Raw genomic sequence first — 27,368 nt, 5'->3', positions numbered from 1 at the left:
CACTCCCCTTTATATTATCACAGTGACCTCTAACTGAAAGATCAACCTGGAGGGGGATTTCTACACAGGATCCACTCCAGCAATGCCCAGCGCCGCCGCTGCCCACGTGGCCCGGGCACCAGTCACAGGATGAATGCTGCGGTGCAGAAAAGCGCGGGCCCCGAGCAGCTGCCGAGGTTTCTGAGGCTCCTGTTTCATCACTTTGGGAAATGGTCACCCAGACAACGCTGTAAGAAAAATGGCGATGCAGGACGGACCCAGAGACACTCACATTCTGGAATGTGCAGGTTCTGCTTGGGACGAAATGAAGTCTTGGTCTTTGCCTCCTGGGCTTCAGGCAGAGCCACGGGAGTCCACAGACCTGGCGTTTGATCAGTGCGCTGAGAGGGCAACCGCTCGCACGGAAGGCAGGAGGAGGAAATGAGCGTTCTGCTGGATGGATTTAATGGGCTTCGCATCCCCTCGGATTTATAACCCACATCACTGCCTGGGCAACAGAAAGAGGAGATAGGAATTCAAGTTGACTTTTTGAGTTCGGGGAAGACATCTTCTAAGAGGAAAACAGTGCCTACACTCTTGCAGAATCCACCTCTGGATAGACTTAAGCTTCCCATTTCAGTTTGGAATTTGAAGCCTAACTTCTTACAGAGTCTCATTTACATATTTTCCACCAACTCTGTATTTTCCAGCTCTCTCTAGAGAGATATATGTTATTTGTGTACACATCTGTCCTTGTCCCTAGGTATAAGTTTCTTCAAGGTCAGATCTGTGTTTTTGTGACGTGTCAATCATAGTACTTTTCTAAGAACTACTTAATAAATATTTTTCTTTACTCAAGTTGTGATCACCTGGCATACCAAAATGAAAGTCTTTTCCTAAACATCTTTGGATATGCTTTATTGTATTTTCTTACCACTCTGATACCAAATTCAGCTGAAAATGCGTCCCTTTTCAGATACAAAACATGATTTTTTGCAAAATAACTATAGTAGGAGAGAAAAATAGATCTCTAACTTCAAAACTTTTTACAAAAGAGTGAATCCTTTAAAACTCAAATGGTAGATGCCATCACAGAAATCTGCTTTGTTGCAGTTGCCAGTCAGAAAAGTCCTTCTGGGATTTGTCTGCATCTCATGCACAAACTTCAATCGTGTCCTTAAGTAGCAATGTCTACTTTGAGAAGTTAGATATGCATTAGTCTGATTCTCTGGTCTGTAACAGAAGGTTCTATTTTACTTCTGAAAGTGACTCAAAAGGGGTTGATTTAATCTACAAAGCTCTTCTGTCAATTGTCTAAAAAATTCCTTAGAGATCTCCTCTCTCCTTTGAATATTTTTCACAGCCATTAGATGCTCTGCTGTTACTGCTTATGAGGCAAACCATCTGAGCTCCAGGGAGTATGAAATTTAGTATTGAAGAAAATAATAGCCTAAGTACTAATAATGTCCTGTATATTAACTCCCGTTAGATTAAGCAAGCACAGTTTTTAATAATATCCATCTGTCTTTTTTAAATGCTGGAAACTAAAACTGGGTAGAGTAGAAAAATTTTCACATGAAACTGAGAAACACTATGAAAAAAAATAGGTTGGAGAAAATGCCAAATAATTTATTTTTTTCCACATTTTTATTGGTGCATTGTACTTGTTCATATTGATGGAATTTGTTACTCATTCATACATGCACATAATATAAAAACTTAATTTGACCAATACTCCCCAGCATTTCCCCACTCCCTCCCAGGCTTCCACCCCTTGGTCCCTTTCCTCTACTTATCATCTTTGATTTTTAGGAGATTGTCCCTGCCTTTGTTTTCCTTTTTCCTTTCTAGCTTCTGCATGAGAGAAAACACAGGACCCTATCCTTACCCTTCTGAGTTTGACTTATTTCACTCAACATGATGGTCTCTAGTTCCATCCATTTTCCTGCAGAGGCTATAATTTCATTTTTCTTTATGGCTGAATAAGGTTCCATTGTGTATATATATACCACATTTTCCTCATTTATTTATCCATTGGTGGACACCTAGGATGGTTCCTTGGTTTAATTATTGTGAATTGTGCTGCTCTAAGCACAGTCTTCAGGTTAATTACAGAGAAGTGGTATAGCTCGGACATGGTGGTTTCATGCCTAATCTTTTTAGGAGCCTCCATACTGATTTCCATAGTGATTGTACTAATTTCCAGGCCCACCAACAGTGTAAAAGTGTTCCTTTTTCTCCACATTCTCTCCATCATATTATTATTTGTATTCTTAATAACTGCCATTCTGATAGGTATGAGATGAAATTTCAGTGTAGTTTTGATTTGCATTTCCCTAATTGCTGAAGATGTTGAACATTTTTTTATATATTTGTTGGCCATGTGTGTTTCTTCTTTTGAGAAGCATATGTTTAGTTTCATTTGCCCATTTATTAATTGGGTTATCTGATTTTTTGGTGTAAAGTTTTTTGAGCTCTTTCTATGTTCTAGATATTAATCCTCTGTCAGAAAAGTACCTACAAAGATTTTCTCCCATTGCCTGTGTTTTTTCTTCATAATCCTAATTGTTTCCTTTGCCGTGCAGAAGCATTTTAATTTAATGCTGTCCCATTTATTAACTCTTGGCATTATTTCCTGAGCTCTCAGGGTCCTATTGAGAAAGTCATTGCCTGTACCTATGTGCTGGAATGTTGACTCTACATTTTCTTCTAGGACCTGCATAGTTTCTGGTCTAATTCTGAGCTCTTTGATCCATTTTGAGTTGATTTTTATGCACAGTGAGATATAAGCATCCAGTTTCATTCTTTTACATAGGGATAACCAGTTTTCCCAGCACCATTTCTTAAAAAGACTGTCTTTCCTCCAATGTATGTTTTTGCAAATAATGTATTGAGGGGGGGGGGAAGTTTGTATATTACAAAATAAAGTATATCTTAGAGAAAAAGAATACAGAAGCAATGGATCAAATTTGAGAAACAGATCATTCCCTAACAAAATTTATTTATTTAACCACTTTTTTTTTGTGGACCCATACTGTGCCATGCCTCATATGAAATGTGGAGAATGAATGTTAATTTATATAAGGCATTTATCTAATCCCTAAGTCAAATGGTGGGATATACAGTATTTGTCTTTTATTTTCATACTCATTTTAAAATTTTTATTTATTTTTTGTTTTTATCAGTACATAATTAGCGATACATATATTTTGACATAATCAAACATGCATGGAATATAGTTTGCTCCACTTCAGTTCCCAGTACTTTCTCTTTCCCTCCCCTCCCCCATCTCTCTCTTCCTCTTCCTCTAATCTGCTGATGGCCTTTCTATTTTCATGGGATCCCTGACATCCTGCTTTTTTCCTTTATTTTGGTCTAGGTTCTCCATATGAAGGAAAACATTTGACCCTTGACTTCTGAGTCTGGCTTATTTTACTTAGCATGATGTTCTTCATTTTCATCTACCAGCAAATGCCATATTTCATTCTTTTTTTATGGACAAGTAAAACTCGGTAGTTATACCACATTTGCTTACTCCATTCATCGTTGACAGGCATCTGGGCTGGTTCCATGACTTGGCTATTGTGAATTGTGGTACTATAAACATCGATATGCTTGTATCCCTATAGTATGCAGATTTTAGTTCTTTAGGATAAATTCCAAGGAGTTGGAACAGCTGAGTCTTCTTAAGGAATCTCCATACTGCTTTCCAATGTGATTGCATTAATGTGCTGTCCCACCAACAGTGTATGACTGTACCTTTCCTTCATAGCCTCACCAGTGTTTATTGTTATTTCTACTCTTGAGGATTGCCATTCTAACTAGAGTGAGATGAAATCCCAATGTAGTTTTGATTTGTATTTCCCTAATTACTAAGGATGTTGAACATATTTTCATGTATTTGTTGGTCCTTTGTATTCTTTCTTTTGAGAAATGTCTGTTTAGTTCTTTTCAAAAATTTAATTTTTAGTTGTAGTTGGACACAATACCTTTATTTTATTTACTTATTTTTATGTGGTGCTGAGGATCGAACCCAGGGCCTCACATGTGCTAGGCAAGTGCTCTACCGCTGAGCCACCACCTCAGCCCTGTTTAGTTCTTTATCCTATTTATTGATTGGGTTATTTATTGTTGCTATTGTTGTTTTTTATTTAGCTCTTTGAGCACTTTATATATTCTTCCAATTATTCCCATTGGAGGAGTTGCTAGCTATGATTTTCTCCAATTCTATAGGCTCTGTCTTTATGCTCTTAATTTTTCCTCTACTGTCCAGAAGGTTTTTAATTCGATGCTGTCCTGCTTATTGATTCTTTTTTTTTTTTTCCTTGAGTTTTAGAGATCTTGTTAAGAAAGTCAGTGCTTGCAGCAGTATGTTAAGCCTATGTTTTCTTCCAGAAGTTGCAAAGTCTCTGGTCTAATTCCTAGGTCTTTGATCCACTTTGATTTGACTTTTGTGCAGGGTGAGAGAGGGGGATCTAGTTTCATTCTTCTACATATGGATAGCCAGTTTTCCCAGCACCATTTGCTCAAAAGGCTGCCTTTTCTCCAGGGTCAGACTCCTCGTTTTGCAACCTTCTCCCAGCCATGTTCCTCTCTGTGGTTCATTTTCTAATTCCAGACACTACAATCGAACACTTGTTTTAGGAATTATATATATATAGTTAATACGATTATGGCTTAATGAGAATTTAAATCAATGCATCCTCTCTGTATTGGTTAGCCTATAGAATCATGAAATGTTAGAGACTAGGAGGTTTAAACAGCAGAAGTTAATTTCTCACAGTCCAGGAGGATGAGAAGTTCAGGATCAAGGTGCAAGCAGATTTGGTTCCTGGTGAGGGCCACGTTCCTTGGTTTGCAGGCAGCTGCCATATTGCTGTGAGTTATAAGCACCTCTTTGTGCTCTCACAGAGAGAAAGGAAGCAAGCTCTCCGGTGACTAATCCCATCCTGAGGGCCCCACCCCATGACCTTATCTAAACCTTGCTACTCTCAAAAGCCCATCCCCAAATATACATCACACTGGGGAATAAGGTGTCAATATATGGATTTGGGGAAATGCAAACCTTCAGTCCTCAACATTCTCTCACTAGTATTCATAATACGTGACATCTATTTCAAGTAAAATACTTAGCTAGCTCCAGTTAAGCAAACCAAAAGAAGGTGGAGACAAATTCATCCGCAGATAATGCTGAAAGGGCTTTTTCTGTTATCCCACAATTAAAGCTACCGCACATTTTATTATTGATAAAAACTTGAAGGGCTGCTGAGCTGTAACGGTTTTCTTTTTCTTTTCTTTTCCTTTTTTTTTTTTTTAAGACAAGGTCTCATTTTGTTGCTCAGGCTGGTCTCCTGGGTTTACACAATCCTCCTGCCTCAAACTCCTGAGCAGCTGGCACTTAACATTAATCTTGAAAGAACTTCAATTAGAGTCAGAAAGAAAGATTTGAGTTGGGTTTGATACTCCAGGGATTTACATCATGGAACAGTAAAGGAATATTCTGTGATCTGCTTTTTCCAAAGACTACAGTTGGAATTCTCAAGAGCAATATTTGTTAAGAGAAGTAAGTTGATATCATTGAGAGGTTCCATAGCAAAGCACCAAAATGATCAAAGGAGTGACCTGCACATTAAGATTAAAAGGACCTGGCAGGTAAGCCCAGGTAATGGTGGAGAGGGGATACATGGGTACTTGATAAGAGTCTCCAAATATTTAAAAAAGTGTTAACACTAAGAAAGGTGAGTTCTTATTTTGCCTGCTTGGAGGTGACATAATATGAAACTTAAAGGTAAAACTAAAGAGAGAACAATGTGGCCAGATAAGGAAAAATTTCTAACAAATAATAAGAAGTTTTTTTTTTTTTGCAAAATTACATAAAGTGAAGCATTAGATCCACTACAGCTGTAGCAGAAACTAATGAATAATTTCCCTCATTAGCAAATTTATATGGCTTATATGGTCTTTCTTGCCCATATTTACTACTTACTAACCCACCTCCTTCTACCTGATAACCCTACTTTTAAAATGTCATTTGGGTCCTACCAGTGATATTGTACTTATTTGCCATAGTTTGGCATAATTTGAGTGTCTCCCAAAGGATCCAGGTGTTGAAGATTTGATCCCCAGTGTGGAGGAATTAGGAGGTACTGTGGAACCTTTAAGAAATGGGGCCTAGTGGGTCATTAGGGGTATGTTCTCTAAGGTGAATAAGGGAATCTGAGTTACTTTTCATGGGAGGGTTGTTATAAAAGAGTTATTCTTAGCCCCATCTCTCTCTCTGTTTCATGATTTGAGATGTGACAACATGTCCCTATATATTCTCCCAATATGATGTAAAGTCATGTACCACCCTCACCAGAAGCTGAATCAATGGGGCTGTCCAGTCATGAAATTTGACCCTCCAAAACTGTGATCTAAATAAACCTTTTTCCAGATATCCTCTTCAACAAATGGTGCTGGAAAAACTGGAATCCATATGCAACAAAATGAAATTAACCCCTATCTCTCACCATGCACAAAACTCAACTCAAAATGGATCAAAGACTTAGGAATAAAACCAGAGACCCTGCATCTAACAGAAGAAAAAGTAGGCCCTAATCTCCATCATGTGGGATAGGCCCCAACTTCCTTAATAAGACTCCTGTGGCACAAGAATTAAAATCAAGAATCAATAAATGGGATGGACTCAAACTAAAAAGTTTCTTCTCAGGAAAAGAAACAGTCCGTGAGGTGAAGAGAGAGCCTACATCTTGGGATCAAATCTTTACCCCTCACACATCAGATAGAGCACTAATCTCTAGGGTATATAAAGAACCAAAAAAACCCAAATAACCCAATCAATAAATGGGTCAAGGACCTGAACATACACTTCTCAGAAGATGATGTACAATCAACCAACAAATATTTTAAAAAATGTTTATCATCACTAGCAATTAGAGAAATACAAATCAAAACCATTCTAAGATTTCATCTCACTCCAGTCAGAATGGCAGCTATTATGAAGGCAAAAATAATAAGTGTTGGCGAGGATGTGGGGAAAAAGGTACATTCATATGCTGCTGGTGGGACTGCAAATTGGTGTAGCCAATCTGGAGAGCAGTATATAGATTTCTTGGAAAATTGGGAATGGAACCACCATTTGACCCAGCTATCCCTCTCCTTGGTCTATACCCAAAGAAGTTAAAAACAGCATACTACAGGGACACATCCACATCAATGTTTATAGCAACACAATTCACAATAGCTAAACTGTGGAACCAATCTAGATGCCCTTCAATAGATGAATGGATTAAAAAATGTGGCATGTATAAACAATGGAATATTACTCAGCAATAAATGAGAATAAAATCATGACATTTGCAGGTAAATGGATGGAGTTAAATAATATAATGATAAGTGAAGCTAGACAATTCAAAAAAATGCTGAATGTTTTCTTTGATATAAGGAAGCTGATTCATAGTGGGATAGGGAGAAGGAGCATGGGAGAAATAGACTCTAGATAGGGCAGAGGGGTGAGAGGGAAAGGGAGGGGTCATGGGGTTATTAATGATGGTGGAATGTGAGGAATATTGTTATCCAAAGTACAGGTATGAAGACACGAATTGGTGTGTATATACTATGTATACAACCAGAGATATGAAAAATTGTGCTCTCTATGGGTAATAAGAATTGTAATGCATTCTGCTGTCATATACAAATAAAAAAACAAACAAATAAATAAATCTTTTTCCTTCATAAGTTAGATATCTCAGGTATTCCATTGTAGTAACATCAAGCCAATTATTATATTACATTTTGGCAGAATTATGATTCAGATATCAATATATAGAGATATATGTACATAGAAAAGTATTTGAATAGTTGCTATCACTAGATGGATTCCATATGCAGCATCTCTGTTCATCTAGGAGTGCATAGTTTAAAATCATAGAATTTTAAGGAACAGAAGCAAGCTTGAGAGGGCCCACTCTTACCAGAGAGGTTTAGATACCTTCTATCAAATATACAAGCCGGAGCTGGGGAGAAGTCAAAGGAGATAGATTGTCTGTTGGTTCATGGAATCCCATCTGTTCCACACAGGTGGGCAGTGTCTCTCTAGTCCTTTGGAAGACATTCTGGACTGTGTCCCCTGACCTTTTCTTATCTTCCAATCCTCCTACCTCCTGTCCCCATCCCTATCTCAGGAGAGCTGTCCCCACACTTTAGGGGTGCCGTGTTATGTTTGCTTCTCTGGAAAATGGATAAGCCCTTGTCCCCTGGAAGGAGGGTGGACACAAATGTTCATCTGTTTTCTCTCACCATGAACGCTGAGGCAGACTAATTTCAAATACTTGAAGAAAACAAAATTAACCGCTACTCTACATGAGGAACTTGTAATCAAGCCTAGGACTCCCACAATCTTGACTCAGATCCTATTCCCTAAAAAATAATGACCTTGGCTCCACTAGGTCAAAAGCAAACTAAAGTCTTCTGGCCTGATTTCTATTCCCGAGATCTCTAGGTTAGCCAAGAATTCCTCTGCATGAGCCACCAGGACAAATGGCACCACAGTAACTTCTCCTTTGATTTCCAAGAGTCTCCAGCTGAGGACAGAGACAAAGCTATCCTCCTGCCATATAAATGACATTGACATGGACATTCTTGTCAACTCTCCTTGGACACAAGAGGGAAAGTTGGGTAAATGCAGCTATATCATCCTGCATGAATGTATGATTCCACCATCAGTGTGTGGCCCTATAAATGAGCAGCTCTTCATACATGGAGAGGGGATTTGGAGGCTGGGACAAAACTAGGTCAACAGTTCAGGGAACTCAAGTTTTCTTAATTATAACATGAAATTCAGGAATCAAGGAAAGGAGGAAATGTGAAATTTTTTCACTTTCATTAATGGACAGGAGTTGTACTAATTAAGTTTTCATTGCTGTGTCCAAAATACCTAATAAGACCAAATGAGAGAATGAAAAAATTTGTTTAAGGCTCACAGTTTCATCCATGATCGGCCAACTCATTACTCTGGTCCTGAGTGATGCAGAACATCATGTCAGAAAAGCATGGTGGGAGGAAAACTGCCCAGCTCACGGCTGCCAGGAAGGGGGGGGGAGAGAGAGAGAGAGAGAGAGAGAGAGAGAGAGAGAGAGAGAGAGAGAGAGAGAAAGAGAGAGAGAATGAGGAGATAGGAACAAAACAGATTTCCCAAGGGCATGCCCCCAGTGACCCACTTACTCCAACCATGCCCAATTGCTTATAGATACTGTTCAGTAGTCCACCCAAATTACTATTCCATCAGATGGATTAATCTACTGATGAGGATTCAGTAGTTAAAAATGCTTAAATTTCACTGGGGATCACGCTTTCAAAATGTGAGCTTTGGGGGAAACATGTCTAGAACCAAATCATAACAAGAATGGATATGAAGGGAAGGGAATAGAAAATGACATTAGAAATGAGGCTAGAAAGAAAACTTGTAAAGTAAAATAGAGTAAAATAGAACAGCAACACCAAGCTGAAAGAGTCTGTGCAGACAATACTATGCCCTGAGCTAACAGTTCAGTTGATTGTGTCTTATACATATATACACACAACAGTTGGAAATAACTTTCTTTACTAAGTATATTTAATAGACAAAAATACTTGTAAAACAATATAGCAGAGTAGAGCATAATCACCTTTTGTGTAAAAAAAAGTGTGTCTATGTGGTTGCATGGGTGTATGAAACGTAGGTCTATGTGATGTATGTGTGGTGCATGTGCCTCTGTATGTGTATTTATATGAGGTGTGGAGTGCTTGTGTATGTGGTACGTTGTGCATACTGTGTTTTCTTTGTATGAGGTCTGTGTACCTGGTGTGTATGGTGTGTATATATGTGGGAGGTATGTGAGATTAGATGTTGTGTGGATGTAAGATAGTGTGGGGGGCAGGGTGTGTGTTGTGTGTGCAAGGTGTGCTGTGAGATCTATGTGTGGTGTATGTGTGGGCAGTGTTATGTGTATGAGGTATGTGTGATGTGTAGGTAGAGGTGTATGTAGTGGGTATGTACATGTGTGATATTTGTATGTGTGGGAGGTGTGTGTAGTGTGTGTGGGAGGTGTGTGTGAGGTGGATGGGGTGGAGTGTGTGATGTGTGTGTATAAGGCATGTCATATAAGATGCGTGTCTAGTATATATGTGTGTGAGGCATGTGGTGTGTGTGTGTGTGTATCTATGCCTGTGTGTGATGTATTTGTGTGAGGGTCGTGCTGTGTATGTGTGTGTTTAGTATGTGATGTGGCTTGTGTTGTCTATGTGAGGCATAGGTACCACCTGCAGAGGAAGCTGCCCTGCAGCTGGGCAGAGTCGGTGTGTGTGATGAGACCAGCGTGGAGTGAGGAGGAAGGTGCTCATGTTCAGCATGCACATGTCCTTTAAGACACTTGTTCTGATGTTCTGATCTCAGTCAAGTTCCTCTTTTCATGCTAGACCTTCAGAGAGGAAGTGGTGCCATTTCTTTCCTAATTCCAACACAAGAGATCTTTCTTTCAGAAATCTGGTTTGAGGGCAGTGTCTTATTTTGCAATCTCTCCGCAAGTGTCAGAGATGTTCCCAGTAAAGGGAGTGATTGTCAGAGGCATTTGTTTCCTAAAGCTCTGCCATAAAGGCAATGGTGAGATGAAGCCCATAAAGCAGCAGCAACACATTTCAGGTATTAAATGTCACACTGAAGGAGTGCTTGAGACCCCAACGAGAAGGTTAAGTAAACAGGAGAGGAAAACACGCTTGACAGCAATCACAGTGTGGAGCTACCTTCTCTATTCAGAATTGGCCAAAAGGGAAGAGAGGAAGCAACCAAAGTGGCTGAGCTGTTTGTGGTCTCAAATCAAAGGACTGTCTGTCTGGAAGGGTGTGAAATGACCATTGACAGGGGTTACCTCTGGGGCAGAATGAGGCTCTTGCTTCTTGCTTTGATCCTTTACATCTATATCATTTTTTAAAAGAAGAATAAGTTAGAATTACAGATAATATGGGTGACTTTTTTTTACTTCTTCGTTTTTCTATACTTATCCATTTTTCTATATATGCTGGGTTTGTTACCAGAGAAAAGTAGAATTTGAATTTTAACACTTTGGGCAATATAAATATTCTCCAAGGCATTACTTTTTAAAAGGGAAAATGGAAAAACTACAAATGCTGAAAAGAAAGGACTAGCAAAATGTACTGCAGATTAAGAGGCAAGTTAACAAAAACTCAAAATGATGTTATAAAAGAAATTTTGTTAACACTGGAAAATCATCATCATTTATTAAGTGAATAACATAAGTGGCAAACAATATACCACAGAAATACATAGGAAGAAACTTAACATTTTAAAAAAGAAGAGTTAGGCTCCAATCGGGGATTACTATGGTCTAAGGAGCCTAGGTTAATTTACAGAAGACATGAATGCTTAAGTTGGCAGAGCTACCTATTTGTGAAAATTAAAACTATTTTAGAAAGATATTTAATCCACAAGACAATAGTGAAATCCCAGAGCTCAGGGGGCTGAAGCAGGAGGATCCCAAGTTCAAAGCCAGCCTTAGCAACTTAGTAAGGCTCTAAGCAACTTAGTGAGTCCTTAAGCAACATAGCAAGATCCTGTCTCAAAATTTAAAAAAAAAAAAAAAGAAAGAAAGAAAAGAAAAAAGAAAGAAAGAAAGAAAGTAAAAGGGCTGGGGATGTGTCTCAGTGGTTAAGTACCCCTGAATTCAATCCCTGGTACTCCTCCCCCCACCCCCACCCCAAAAAGACAATAGTGAAACAGAATGAACTTCACAGTTACAGGTTCCTGGGATGGATTTTAGCCACATGACCTTGGAAGGTGACTTAGCCTTTCCAACCTCCAGTTTCCTGGCCTGTGAACTAGGAAGTTGATTAAGAACTCAACAGACGAGGGGTTGAGGAGTTGGAGTGTAGCTCAGTGACAGAGCACTTGCCTAGCATGTGTGAGGCCTTGAGTTCAATCCTCATGCACCACCAAAAAATAAAAAAGAAGAAGTGTTCCACAGTGTTCTCAACCTCTTGGAAACACCAAATGAGCTGCCAGGTGCTCAGGGCATGCTAGGGAGGGCTGGACACATCCCCGCCACTGCTTCTCCCACACCCCATGTGTGGTCAGCCTCAAGGCCTTTCTTCTCCGATCACTCTCCTGACTTTTGCCCAGTTGGACTTCTTTCATCTTTTACAGGTGGGGACTGTTATCATGCCTTCCAGGCAGCCCTCTGCAAGCACACTCTTAGACTTAAGCACAAGAGACCTGTTTCTTCCCAGGACTTCAGGTCTCTGCCCTCTTTTTAGGAAGCCCACACCAGTCCAGAATAGAAGAGTCACAAATGCTGCTCTCTGCAACAATCCTCCCACCTCATATACACAGGCCACCTCGATTGTGCTGCAAAGGTGCTAGCTGGTCCCCATGGAAACTCCTGCTCTTTGCCATACCTTTAGTTTTGGGGAGCTATATATATATATATATATATATATATATATATATATAGCTCCCCAAAACTAAAGGTAGCACAATGTCTTTATTTTATTTTATGTGGTACTGAGGATTGAACCCAGTGCCTCACGCATGCTAGGCAAGAGCTCTACCTCTGAGCCACAACCCCAGCCCTAGTTTGGGTATTTTTGAAGGACCAAACATCCTTCTCTCTTGTAGGGCTCTCTGACCCTTTGATAGTGGAAGACTTGTTCAGCTCACCATCTTGCTGAACATATGCATATGAGAGTCCCTGTCAGCCTGAAGTTTACACACACACACACACACACACACACACACACACGCACGCACACACATATTTTGAAAGAATCTCATTTATAATGTCATATGTTCATTTAAAGAATGGTACATACTTAAGCTTGAATTCTAACATGAATGAAATACCCCTTCTGGAAAATGTCATAATATTCTTTGGATTTTTCAACTGAATATTACTGTAACATCATAGCAGCAATCTTTTAAACATCAAAATTTCCACTTTTTTTTTAAAAAAAAAATCAAAGTATTGATTGGAAAGTGAAATTTCACCTTCAAACTGCTATAAAATAGGTTGTTTGCCAAAATGCAAAGTAGCTTTTGGCTTCAATGTGAGAAATGCTTAGAAAAAGCAGAATACGGGGACTTTTTCTTGCAAAGGGAAGTAATTTTTTTTTCTTAACCTGCTACAATCTAAAATGAAGTAGTTATTTTTTCAAAGCATTTTTTTTTCAAGTGCTGGGAATTAAACCAGGGCCTCACATATGCTAGGTAAATACCACCAGCCCCTTAGCAACGTTTTAAGTAGCTGAAAGTCAGTGTGGGTTCCATAATTACTATAAGCCGTGGTGCAATTCAAAGGTTCCAAGAACCCTGCAAGGTAGCTACTCTTTGTCATGTTCTGGACCTCGGTTCTCTCCCAAGGGCTCCTATGTTGAAGGCTTGGTCCTCAGCCTGTGGTGCTATGAGAGGTGAAGGGACCATTAGGAGGTGGGGCCTGGTTGGAGGAAGTGAGGACATTGGGGGTGTGCTCTCAAAGGAGACATTGAGACATGGCCCCTTCCGGCTGTCTTTGTGTCTCGGCCACCAGGAAGTGAACAGTCCTCCTCCTCCCTGTGCTCCAGCCATGATGTAACAGGCCACTACAGGCCCAAGCAATAGCGCCAAGCCACCATGGTCTCAAACCCTGTGAGCCAAATAAACCTTTCTTCCCTTAAAGTTGATTTATCTCAGGTATTTGTCACAACAATGGAAAGCTGACTAACATACTCTTATTGTCCCCATTTCAGAAATAAAGCAGCTAAAGCTTAAAGTGACTTATTCACACTCAGAAGTTCACATAGAAGCCTTGGATTTCCAGCCAAAGCAGCCAGATGTGACAGCCCAAAGCAGCATGGCTCTAACTAGGTCTTTAAAAAGTGGAAAGTTAACTAAATTAGTTTTCTTTCACAAAATTCCTTATATCTACTTCCAACTATGTATCTCTTACTTGTTTTTTTTTAATTGTCTGTAAAACTGGAAAATAAATAGAATTTAAACTCTGAGGCCAACACAAGGTGGGCTGCCACTGTGATAAAGTGAAGTGTTCTGTGGGGGAGTTCATTTCCACCAGGGAGAAGCAGCACTTGTGCCATGGAATATGTTTTGTAGAAAGGTGATTTTATATTTAGGGAATAAATAATGTCGTACGTGGTTGGAAGTAACGGCAAGGTGGGACAGCCACTTTGGAAAACAGTTTGGAAGATTCCCATGAATTAAACCTATCTTCCATATGAATGACTTCGCAATCTCACAAAGGAAGAGCAAAACGACTGGGAGAGAAAAGAGATCTATGGTTGCCAGGAGTAAGGGGGGGGGCAGGTTGAGCATTCAGGGGCAGTATGAGATTTACCTGTGCTGGGGCTGTTCTGTAGGCAACTAAGAATTTGTCAAAACCTGTACAACTGTATACTGTAGAGAAAAATTTCTGAATAAATTCTGTAGATTGATAGGATGGAACCAAGACTGATATTTTTATTTTGACAGTTGTTCTATAGTTTTTTAAGATGTTCACATATGAAAAAGCTTAACTCTCTGTACTATTTTTTTGCAATTCTTCTGTAAATATAAAATCATCTCAAAACTAGAGTTTTGTTTTCTCAGAGGTGATTTTATGATAAAGATCATGGCTGTGCCAGCTAGGATTTCTCACATAGTTAAACTGTCTTTATTTTCTGTTTTAAGTAGTAGAACAGAAAAAAAAAATCTAATCTGGCCTTAAAAATTTTGCTTTAAAAATATAGTGAAAGCTGATGTCTAAACATTTTCTTAGCCTATTTCTCATTGTCTGAAAGTAATGACTTGTCTCTACCACCTTCTTTGGCAGTTCAGTTTGACTTAGCAAGGATATTCTAATCTATTCTTTCCCCTAAAATACATTTTGGGTTTTCCTGAAACTTTTCTTTTTCTTTCTTTCTATTTATTTATTTATTTATTTATTTTTGGACTGGGACTCACCAAGTTGCTTAAGGCCTCACTAAGTTGCAACTGGTCTCAAACTTGCACGCCTCCTACCTCAACCTCCTGTATAATGGGACTGGGACAGTCACCCGATCCACAGTGGAGAGCTCGGTGCTGCAGCTCACAGCATTTTGACTGAGACAATCTCAGTTGCCCATAAGCAAGGGGGAGGGGACTTCGGGGACTACAGAATAATCCCTTAAAGTTAATTTAAGTTGGGTGAACATCACGGAGTGAGGGAGTGAGTATACCATCTGACACAAACCCAGATGGTATAGTCTACAACACACCTCGGCCACCTGGTGTGTGTGTGTGTTATCACCTACTGCTCTTAGGGCCACAATGAACAAAATGCATAAGATTAGATTATAGGCCCTGAATCTCTCTGGCTTATAGTCTTGCCATATGATATCTTTTACACCAGTTTCACCATGAGGTCCTCATAAGAGTTAAGCAGAAGCCAGTGGCATACTCCTAAGTAAAAATGTGTTCCAAATAAAACTTTTTTTTTCTTTATAAAGTATTCAACCTTATGTATTTTGTTATAGCAACATAAAAATGGGATAATACTAAATCAGCTTGTTATCAATTGTTGTTGTTCTGAACTACTATATTATGCTATATTCTGGGGGAAGAATAAATAGGTGGTGCAAAGGGGATGTTTAAGGCAGTGAAACTCTTCCATATGACTATAATGGAGGACACATGACATTATACATTTTTCAAAATCCATAGAAATGTATTCATAGTATAAACTATGGATATTGGTCAATATATCAATACCGATTCATTAATTATTACAAGTATACCATGGTAATGCAAGATGCTAATTATAGGGGAAACTGTGTGAGCACAGCGGGTAGATAAGAAATCTCTGTCCTAACCACTCAGTCTTTCTATCAATCTAAAACTGTTCACACACACACACACACACACACACACACACACACTGAAGTCATACTTACATGATATAATCCAGGGTATATCCTCTGAACAGTTTTTAAAGTTGACCCTTTTCTAGAGTTTTTTTTTTAATAACTAACTCCCAAAACTGTGAATCTTGATGGGGGGAAAAAGCTCATTACCTAAGTAGATATCTTAAAATTATAGGAATTTACATGATCTACTACCAAGGTAATGAAACAAAGGAAGTGTGTTTCAGGTGATGGTAGAAAATCAAGACACATTGGCAACTGGAGAGACTCAGGCCCCTGCCCCTGGAGAATCTCAGGAAGTCCCCTCCCTCTTGCTTCTGGGCAACTGAAGATGTCTCCGTCATAATGCTGTGAACTGCAGCACCGAGCTCTCCACTGTGGATCAGGGGACTGCCCCAGTCCCATTATACAGCCAGGTGGCTGAAATGCATTTTGGCAAATAGAATAAGATAGTTTATCTGTACTGTGACATGGCACTGGGAGTCTAATAACTCAGTATTATGAGAATAGGTGAGCACAGTCATGCTTACAAAATGATGCTTTGATCAATGACAGGCTACATATGAGGATGGTCCCATAAGAGTGTAATGACCTGAAAATTTTCTGTCACCTGATGATGTCAGAGTAAAGCATTACTCGTGTGTGTGTGTGTGAGTGTTTTGATGCTGTTATAAACACATGCTGCTACATGCGTAAAAGTATAGCATATAAAATTTGGTACAGTAAATTATTCTTAATAATCAATTTCTGTGTTACTCATTTATGTATTTGATTATACTTTTTGTTATTATTTCAGGGTATACTCATTCTACTTACAAAAACAAAAGGTTACTGTGAGACAGTATGTCCCGTTATTCTGTCAGCAGTCTGATATGTCTCATGTTCACATCATCACTTGATTGTTCCATTTTTCTCTTGTGCTTGATCTAATCTTATGCGTTTTTTTTTTTCATTGTGGCCCTAAGATCAGTAGGCGATAACACACAGGCACCAGGTGGCCGAGGTGTGTCGTAGACTATACCATCTGGGTTTGTGTCAGATGGCATAGTCACTCCGTGATGTTCACTCAACAACACATTTCCCAGAAAAAAAAACCGCTGCCATCAGGGACATGTGACTGTCTATAGCATGTAATGGTAAATCTCTCATCGCTGGAGCATCAGATTTAATTTCACTAATCTAGGTTCTTGGTGTTAGAAAAGTGTCTTAGTACTCCCCTTCACAGTGTTGTTCGGAAACAACAGTAGTCCAGGCCCCTCTCAGGATGAAGAGAGCTCCGTTAATTGAGTGCAGTACTAATGATCTGTGGGTCAAGAGGTCACTCCTCATTGGAGGCCAGCCTTTTGCCACACTCTGCATCTGGGCACAGACTGGGCCCTAACCTTTTATCTCACACGTGGGAGGTTCTTGACCACAAAAGGACCCATTCAAGATTATTGTCAGTGACTTGGTGATCTGATGGTGATATGGCATCACTAGATGTATCTTCATTGACCCATCTCGCTGGGTGAGGTTTGAATAAATTGAGGATAACCTGAATAGTGAGATCATCTGAGTCCTTGCTTTCAATAGAACTAGTTTTCAAATACTTCCGTAAGCTTTCAGTAGAACCATAAGAATCTGAGTCCAGTTCCTCACCCATTTCTATTGGTGTTGAAATCTATAAAGACAGGATCCACTTGCTTATCGGAATAACCTTGCTTACAGAGCATCTAGTTGTTACTGTGTTAATATACTGATCATTAATATATAGTAAACTTCATCCCAGGTTGATGTAATACAGATTCCTAGAGGAAGAGGAAGAGTTAAACTACCTCAGAAATGAGCAACCAAGTTTTAAAATTAACTAAAGATGGAAAAAAAATAGAAATGAGTGTCTTGGATACATTTTGTCCTCATTAATATTTTCTTTGTGTTTATGAGTTCAAGGAGCCCAGGGAATGTTGTGTGGAGTCTAGGTGCCACTGCTCCATCTGCTTTAGCGAAGCCATAAAGCATCATGATGTCTGGTTCAAATATTGTCTGAGGTACCTTTGAGAAATGATGTATCAGGTACAAAAATTATGAAAGAAACACTGGGGCCAGGGTATACTTCTGAGATACAGTGCATGCATGAGGTCCAGGGTTCTATCCCCAGCATCGCCCCTGAAAAGGACAACACAAGAAATATTGAAAAATAAATGGAACTATTCAAGTGTTATACTCAACTCATGCACTGTTCAAACCAAATATTTTGCTATTAAAATTTGTTCAAGAATCATACAAATTTGGAGTAAACACATCACAAACTATATCTTCAAATATTGCATCAAGGGGCTGAGGTTGTGGCTCAGTGGTAGAGTGCTCGCCTAGCACGTGTGAGGCCCTGGGTTCGATCCTCAGCACCACATACGATAAATAAAAAAAGAAATAAAATTTAAAAAAAATATGGCATCAAGGAAAATTAGATGAATCCAATTAGAGAAGGATTTTAGAGAAAGAAAGATTAAATTCTACTGTCCTTTAGGTTTTCCAAAAATATTTCTCACTGACCTTCTAAAAGTTGATCAGTTTCCATTATAAATTTTGGGTGCTGGGGATGTAACTAAGTGGTATAAATAAATAAAAGAAAAGAAAAGAATTTTCCTTCATTCCATGAAAGATCTGGAATTCAGAAATGCACCCTATCCCAGATTATATGAAGATAAAATTTCTTCTTCTTTTCTATTTCATTATATAAATAAGATGATTTTACTGTATTGAATCTGCCATCGTTAAGGGAAAATAGTAATAAAATTCTAAGTAATGCAAAATAGATTTAAATTTATTTTAATTTTTAAAATATGGAAAATTAGACTAAGGTGGTGATTTTTACTGAAGACTCCAAATTGCGTGTTTTGAGAAAGTCCTAAAAGACAAGGGAACACAGCCTTAGGGTAATCACAGGGTAAGTGCTTTCCTCTGCATAATTCTCTTGTGAAATTTTAAAATGCTCAAAAAGTATTAATGAATCATGCGTAAGAACTACTTATTTTAAATTCAAATTTTCAGAGCCATAAATTGAGAGAACAAGACTATTAAATTAAGCCTCTGCCCAAGGTGTTAAGTGAGAGGGTGACAGATCTTAGTCTGCTGATGAATTCATTATCAGTTTTTCTCCTCCTTAACTGCTTTAATGAATACCATTTGATTGATAGTCAAATCCTAATAATTTACTTTTCAAGGAAAGACAGTTTCCTTAAAATCCTTAAAGGCTTGTCGCATTGAAAAAAAACAAAAACAAAATTTTTAAATGTTATCCTGCCCCTCCATCAGTGTAACCTGAGTGTCTGGGGGGGATGTCTGAGAATGAGATGCTGCTGTGTAATTATTCTGAATATTTGACACACAGTCTTTGTAGGAAATGGTGATTTCTATCAACCAAAAGGCAATTAAATGCTGTCATTTGGAGCCCCCATTCATCAGGGACACTTGCCCTCCCTTCCAGCTGGGAGACAGATAACAGAATCTGTCCTATGTGAGGCACAATGGAGGAAGGTGATTAGAAATCAGGCAAACTCTGGCTTCTCTTTGAGCCCAACTCCCCCACAGGCTGAATTATAGCTCTCCTACCAGTCCCAGGGCGCAGAATGATGTCATGGGATCTGCAGTTCAGCGAGATGAAAGGGATAAAGCGGAGCCCGCTGGCAGGAGGAAAAGCTTCCAACACACAATCCACAACACAGCTTGGGAACCCAGAGAGCTCCGGATCCAGCCACTCACCCCAAGCGTGGGGGAACCACCGGCATTGCCTCCTTGCAAAAAAAGGGGAGGAAAGCAACGTGATCCGTGGTTAACAAAAGAGTGTGTGGACGGGAGGCGGGAGGGTAACTACCTACCTGCTGAAAGCGAACTTTCTTGATATCCATGCATATATATAAGCTCAGCCCTGCCTTTGATGTTCAGCAACTGATCACTGATCAGATTACAGGCATTTCATCTCCCTGCTCGTCTGCCTTTGATCTGCATGGTTAATTTCATTTTCCTGGATTTGAAGTTTCGTCCGGGCTTGTGCTGACACACATTTTTGGGAAGGTAGAAGCATTTGGCATAGAAGTGCTGCCAAGGAGAAACCAGGCTGCTGAAAGGGTGAGTACTGGAAAGATCTCAGCAGTTGCAGGTACTGGGTTTTATTTTTTTTGTTGTTGCTTCCACTGCATTTTTCCACATGTGTTCTAAGAAAGAAAAAAGATGGTTTTGATCAGTTAAGAACGAACATATCCGTAGCCGAAATACTACATTATGCTGTATGTGTGTATCAGGGTAAAATTGATGCTTGATGCAATTTTTTAGGAGTCTGTACAAGAAGGTTTGCAATCTGTCATGTAAATTTTACTTGGAAATAAGTTGTGTAAACAGGACAAAACAGAATGGTGCTAACTTTAGCATGCATGCTCTGCTGCAGCCCCTGAGACCTGTGCACTGTAACTGCTTTAAGTATTTACAGGTTACTTTAGTTAGTAAACAGGCAGTGGAACTTTGTTTTTTGAAAATGCATTCCTTGTTGTCTCTATTAAAAAAAAAAAAGAAAAGAAAAATGCATCTCTGGTAATCCTATTTCTTTAGTTTATTTACTCTTTCACCTTCAAGATGTAAATCTATCAAATACATTTCCTTATGCAGTTTGAAATCACAAGGGAATTGCTGAAAAGGCATTGGAGTGTGATTAAAGCCTTTTATGTGTAAAATTGAAGAATTTAAAAACAGTGTGTAGGGGGAAGTGGCACTAGGTTTTGGCTAAAAATACTCTAGCGATTTTCTGTAACCTTTGGAAATAGCACAAGCCTTGTTTACAGAAACATTCACAAGGTTAATATTCCTAAATTAACATTTACTTTAAATTTATAGTGACAGCTGTTGTAGGTTGCAATTCGCCAACTGTTTATGAAAACTATCTGAGTAATCAACAGTTATTATGTTACACAAAGTATTGTAGTCACATTTTCATTTTAGTGAATGCTCTTCAAAACCAAATTATGTTGCTGCACTGAATTTGAAAGTTAATTGTTATATCTTTGTCAATTCAATAATATTCTCTCCTCCCAAAGTAAAATCTTTGGGCTGAAATGCAAGAACTCAATAGAGTGGAAAGTGATCTTTCCACGTGCACACTGGTTTGTTTTAATATTCTAGACCTAAGTTTATTTGGGCAAAATATTTAATTATCATCACAATAGCCTATTTTATGCTAGCTGAGCCACAAAGAAATTATAAGCCATAAACCAGTTATTCTTGACTCTGAAATTCTGATGAAACAGGAAAGGTCTTAATGAGTCTCCTTTCATATATAATTAATTTTTCCAAGCCAATTAATTAAATGACTTTCTAAATTTTCCTCCTATTAGGAGGTTAATTAGCATTGTTTGTTTAATTTTAAAACTTTGATGGTTGTTAGGTAGATATTATTTAGAACCATTCTAAACAGACAATGTTTTTTAAAGTCTGTCAGTAAGAACTCAATGTGAAAGAATTAACTCTTATTTTTACTCAAGAGATCATTCAAGATTTTTTCCACCAACAATGCAACAAGTCATATTGATAAATCCTGATTTTAAAAAATTTGTCTTAAAGTTCAGTATTAATGTTCACATTCAGAGAAGAAAAGTTAGTTTTTAAATTGGTGCCTACAAGTGATGCCTAAAGAAATAGTGTGCTTAGGAACTTGCTCATTTAGTTCAGATTTGGAGTTTAAAACTTTTTTTGTTTTTGTTTTAAATGACGGTTTCTTTGGCTACTAGCTTCGTTTTAACAAATGCAGACTTTTCTTAACACAAAACAAAGGAGAGAATTAGCAATTATCTGATTAATTTAGGCTTTGTAGCAAACTAGCTTGGGCAAGTCAAGTCCTTGAAAAACCCACTTCAGTGTCTAAATTAATTCAGTTAATTGTTTACTTCTTGTGTCTTTGAAGAGATATGAAACAAAGTGCATTTGATTTTTTAAAAGAAAAATGGCTATTGCTGAAGGTATAGTTATAGTCTTAAAAGGCATTTCTTAATTAATTGCCACAGATGACCTTGATGGTGATTGAGTAGATATATCCCATACTTCTATGGAACGGAATGCGTATATTACATTTTTTCAAAGCACTTTCCTAACCATTGCTTCAATGGCAGCTTTGTTACTGCCGAAAGGCCATGTCTTCAAAAGACTTTTATTTCTTGATTCTGTCACTGATTAGCTATGTGGCCTTAGAGAGTCACTTCACTACTCAGCTTTCTCATGTGTGAAGTGAGGGGGTTGATCAGATCATTTTCATGAAATAAGCATGACTGGAATTTTTATGGCCATTGTACAGATGAGGAAACTGAGATGATAGAAAACTAACTCTGCAGCATTAGCTAAGGTCACACAGCTAATTTTCTGAGGGCTGGCCCAGGGTTCTTTCCTGTCTACCATGTGTAGGCTCTTTTCCAACAACTGCTAAAACATATGCACAGTGGAGCTGATCAGAAAACAATGATATTTTGAAAGATAAAGATAGCCATTTCCTATTGTAGTCCTTTTTTGTTTGTTTGTTTCCATGATAGAACTGTCACTCAAATGGATTTGCCCAATTAATTCCCAACAGTTCCTTTTCATATTTCTAAGCTGTATAAGCACAATTACTACAACACATAATTTACCATACTTCTAAAATAATTTTTACAAAAAATTAAATCTATCTCTCTCTCTTTCTCTCTCTCTCTCTATATATATACACATATGAGTTGACATTATATAAGCACATCTTGTTAAGTGTTTTCCAAAAAAATTGATATCTTCTTAGGAGATGCCAGTGGGATCCATGAAAAGTTTTTTTTTTTAATATCTTTATTTTATTTATTTATTTTTATGTGGCGTTGAGGATCGAACCCAATGCCTCGCATGTGCTAGGTCAGTGCTCCACTGCTGAGCCCCAGCCCCAGCCCTCATGAAAAGTTTAATAGTTGATTTAAATCTATTATTCCTCAAGGTAGATCTACAGTGGAGTTTTGTGAAATTTCATTGGTCAAATTCAACATGGTTTCATACATGATATGGGTTACATACCATATTTGATTATGTTACGAATCCTTGAATGCATTTTTATTAACTCTTTTTTTCTTTCTTGGAAAAAAAATATTTCTTGGGATAAAAATTAATTTAGTTACTGATGAAATTTTATGCCTATATGCTGCTTTCAAGACCAAAGAGTGGATCCTCACAATCTCTTAGATTCTTTTGTCCTAGCGATAGCCTGTTAATTCTTCCTATTACATACAGTTGAACTTGATTGTCAGCAAACATTATAGCCAAAATTTTGCCCAAAATAATGGGTTCCACTTTCCTTCCTTGCTTCCTTCCTTCCTTCCTTCCCTTCCCCCTCTCTTTCTTTCCTTCTTTTGATGTATTTTATAAAAGCGACTAAACATTTTTAGTAGAGTTTAGCTTCAGCTGACCTATAACCTCAAGCCATAATCCATTCATCCTCTGCTTTGAGACAGAATTGAACTCAAGTACCAGCCATTGGTTGGTCAAAATCTCTCCCTGTGAGGATAATATCAGTCCAAACCACTCTGGAAAAACTAAAAAAATTTGATGACCCTTTAAAGAGTGATTCTTTAATTTTTTTGTGAAACTATTTTAGAGGAATGGGTGAGAATGATAAAGGCAGGCAGAGAGAAGCTGCCTGGTGGCTGTGCTTCATATCCCCTCGACTGTCACAAGCATCCAGTTTCCTCCTCGAGGTCACTCACATTCTTGATTGAGCAGGTAGCAGTGCACCATCCATCCTGAGTTGCTCTTGGATGAGAAGTGAGTCAGAGGAAAGGGCAGGTGGGGGGCCAAGTGATGCTATAAACCATTCCTTCCAACATAAACCACTCTCTTTGAGAGGCATTCTGGTAAATACAGTTTTCTTCATCCTGTTCCATATCCCCAATTCTTTAACAGACCCACAGTCTTGCACCATAGACTGTGATCCACTCAGCCTGTTCCTTAATCTAGTCCTCTGTGGAGGAGTCCGCCACATTTATGGGAAAGGAGAGATGATCGCTCTCTCTTTTCTCATTAAATTCAAGAAAAGAGTCTAGCCCATGGGGATGGTTGGGTCCAACATGTCATGAACTCACAAAGATCAGTGCACATGCTGCAAAACGTATATCGACTTCGCTCTACAAATATCACGAATTTGACATTATCTAAACAAAACAGCCTCCTGATCTTTGTGTATATAGGTTTATGCACTACTGGTACAGTGAAGATTACGTAAGGATTCAGGGAGACCACATTTTGATCTCAGTTTTATCAGTAACTTTTGGCATGACCTTGAGCCTGTCATTCAGCCTCTGGCCTCACAGTCCTCTCCAACCCTCCACTGATAGACTATAATTGATATTAGAGGGTGCTGGGAATGACTTAAATAGCTGAATCTTGTTGTTGTTTTTTTCCATCTTATTTTCCTAACTATATATTGGCAAACTATTTCCCTTTCAGAGTCTCATTCCCAATAATTAATTCATTGAGCAAATGTTTAATGAATACCTACTATATGCCCAGCCTTGTGAACTAAACCAATTAAATTCCATATTTTCACTTGCAGTCTATTCCATTTTCCCAAGGAATAGTGACTTACAGTACAAATTACTAGGAGTCAGGCAATTTGCCCCTTGAGATTTCAGTGAGCCAGTTTGTCACTGAAACCATTTTTGTTTAAGAAATACGTTACTTTGCTAGTTCGACTTTGTGGGGAAAATATCTTATAAAATATCAAACACATTTTTGCCAGCTCAGATATTGATAAAACTAGCTTCAGAAAATGAACCTTACATAAAATATTAAAAACAAACACCTCCATCAAGATCCTCATAGCAATTTGACTTTTCCAATAAAAATTTCAACACACGCATTATCTCCAATCTTTTAAGGGGAGAAAAATGTTTCCAGTTCTGATTCTAAGCATCATTTTCATTCTGAAGGAGGCTAGGATCATATTCTTTTGGAACTGCCATTGATGCTCATTTGTGGGCCTGAGTTTCGCGTAGATACTGTTTTCAGATCATATAAACACTCAAGGCAAAGTAAAGTGTAGAATATTTATTTAACTTAATGGGCTCTTCTCTAAAGAATGAGATGCACAGTCTAGAGTTCAGAGGTTCAGTGTTCTTCCCCCCACTGTCAATTATTATTATTTCAGGTGTCATTTATTGATTGATGCTAAGTGTCCTATGCCCTACAAAAGCAATATATTGCCATGGAAAATGGTACCACTTAGTGAGCACTTACTATGTGTGAAAGATTAGCCAAGTGCTCTAAATACCTTAGGGTATTTAATAACCATGAAGGAAGCAACTCGTGTTACAGATGAAGAACAGGAAACTTAGGGAAGTTAACTAACTTCTCCAAGGTTATACAACTAGTGAATGCCAAGTTGGCATGAAGACTAGATTGTCTGGTGCCAAAGCCCATGTGCATTCACAATGGAGTCTCTTTCCATAGTGAGCTAACAGGCTAACTGAGAAGATCAATCAAAGACACATGAAATGATTCAAGATTTAATGAACTAAATAATGTGCTACTGTCTCTAAATACAAAAGGAGGTCAGGGAGGAAAAGAGCACTTGGCTGAAGTCAGAGAATGTTGTTCCTGGGTTGGCAGATTGAATTCTACTCAGAAAAAGTTCATTGAACATTTGTTTGAATGACTGATACTATCAGAGATACAAGTTAGAACAAAATAGCCTCCTTCTTTGGAAGCATTTTAAGTCCTTGGGACAGAAACTAAGTCCACAGATATTCATGACACAAAGCAGGATGTGGCAAGTGCTAAAGTATCCCAAACTTTGTTGAGAAAAATTATAGGTCATAATTAGGGGAAAATTCATATGAGTCGTGGCTTTTGAGCTGCCTGACATAGGAGAAAGAAGTCAGAGAAGTAAGGGAGACGTGTGAGCATTAAGAAGAGACTGTTGCCAAGGAAGGGCAACTTCAGGGCATATGTGCAGCAAGGCAAGCAGACCAGTTTGGTCAGAATATAAAGTGGAGGTTTAGAAGAGAGAAAGATAAGGCTGGAAAGGTGGGTGTAGCCCAAGTGGGAAATCTTTGAATGCTAATCAAAGAAGTGTGGAAGCTATTCTTTACAAGGTAGAACCACCTGTAAATCTTCACTGAACAGTGGCAACCTGAAAGGCAGGCAATAGGACCCAGGCGGTGGCACTATTCTGCTGAGGGATTGGGAGGACCTGGACTGTGGTGGAGGTGTTGGGTCTGAAGAGAAAGAGATGCAGGAATGCCTAAGACCTTGCAAAGAAAGAAGCAACAATTCAGTTTATTAAAGATAAACTCAGTATTCTCTGTGTTATAGGCTGAATGAATAAAATTCATTCTCAAGGGATTAAAATCTAATTGGGGAAAGGAACACAATAGAGACATTTCTTTAACATAGTGCTGGAAGGGTATATGGGTGATGCTCGTGGGGCTCTAGGGACACTAGATGAGGGCAGTCATATAGGCTAGGGGAATGACAGGTACCTTGAGGTTCAAGTAAGGAAATGCACATCATTTGTAAATCATCTACAAATAAGTCACTGATGTGATTTTTAAGTTCCAGACATGTGATATTTAAAGCATAAAACATGGAGGTGTGATACTTGGGAATGATAACATTTTTAAGTATTTTTCACAGGTACCTGTTACACTACATGGTTTGAAATATGTGATCACGGGATGTGCAATCACTGATAACAATTCATCCACTCACCCATTTTAACGCAACAGCAAAGTAGGCATTGTTAGATCTGCCTCCTAAATGCATGAACTCAAGCTGAGGTTATGTAAATAGCCTGACACAAAGTACTAGTAAAGCCACAGAGCCCAGACCTTGTTCTCCAGTCCCTCGGGGTCAGAATATTCAGGTTCTTTGGGTGACTCTAGCTGCTGGACTGGGTTGGCACGTAGGAGACGGACACAGGCGTTGGCTAGAACGTACCCCTGTCCTATAGAGGATTCTGCCCGGCAAGCCAGCCCTGGGAGGGTATCTGTTGAAAAACTGCACGCTAATCAGTGAGGTCGCTGTTAGCTGGGCCATCACGATCTTGACCCACCCGAGCTAAAGCGCCACGCGCACAGATCTGGCCTTCGTTTTCTGGAGCCTTTCCTCTTAGGCAGAAGCTGGCTCTGCCTAGGATGTGATCCGGCACGGGAAAGGCACAAAGGTCTTAGGGAAATACACCCGGGGTGGGAAGGAAGGCTCCATCCTTTCTCCCAAGAAAGTTCAAGCTGTTCATGGTCTTGGCTACCCCATCCTCTACCGTGGTTCTCCCCGACCCGTCCCGCATTCACCAGCTCCCCGACCCGTCCCGCATTCACCAGCTCCGGCCGGGGCTGGGGTCTGCTCACCCAGCGCGGGACACTGGGAAAGCCAGGAGGAGCTCAGCTGAAGTCAGCAGGGGGCGGGGCGAAGCCGGTGGGCGGAGCCTCGGGGAGGGAGTGGGC

At 39.0% G+C, this 27,368-nt stretch overlaps 1 protein-coding gene and 1 long non-coding RNA gene across 3 annotated transcripts in view; one reads left to right on the top strand and one right to left on the bottom strand.

Moving 5' to 3' along the window:
* LOC144365014 (uncharacterized) lies at nt 1-27,312 on the bottom strand. Its single transcript, XR_013423274.1, has 3 exons — nt 26,754-27,312; nt 19,489-20,090; nt 1-487 (listed from the first exon to the last, which is right to left on the bottom strand). It is a non-coding gene; the product is annotated as an uncharacterized LOC144365014 (long non-coding RNA).
* Tnfrsf19 (TNF receptor superfamily member 19) overlaps nt 19,866-27,368 on the top strand; it is an 89,687-nt gene continuing 82,184 nt past the window's right edge. For both annotated transcript variants that reach the window (XM_013363914.4, XM_005337581.5), the window contains exon 1: nt 19,866-20,004. The gene's annotated coding sequence lies outside the window, so the exon portion shown is untranslated. The remainder of the gene's footprint in view (nt 20,005-27,368) is intronic.

The sequence above is a fragment of the Ictidomys tridecemlineatus genome, chromosome 6 (genome assembly GCF_052094955.1).
Source record: "Ictidomys tridecemlineatus isolate mIctTri1 chromosome 6, mIctTri1.hap1, whole genome shotgun sequence".
Classification (NCBI taxonomy): domain Eukaryota; kingdom Metazoa; phylum Chordata; class Mammalia; order Rodentia; family Sciuridae; genus Ictidomys; species Ictidomys tridecemlineatus.
The sequence above is the reverse complement of the archived record's forward strand: the minus strand, read 5'-3'. Positions and strand labels throughout refer to the sequence as shown.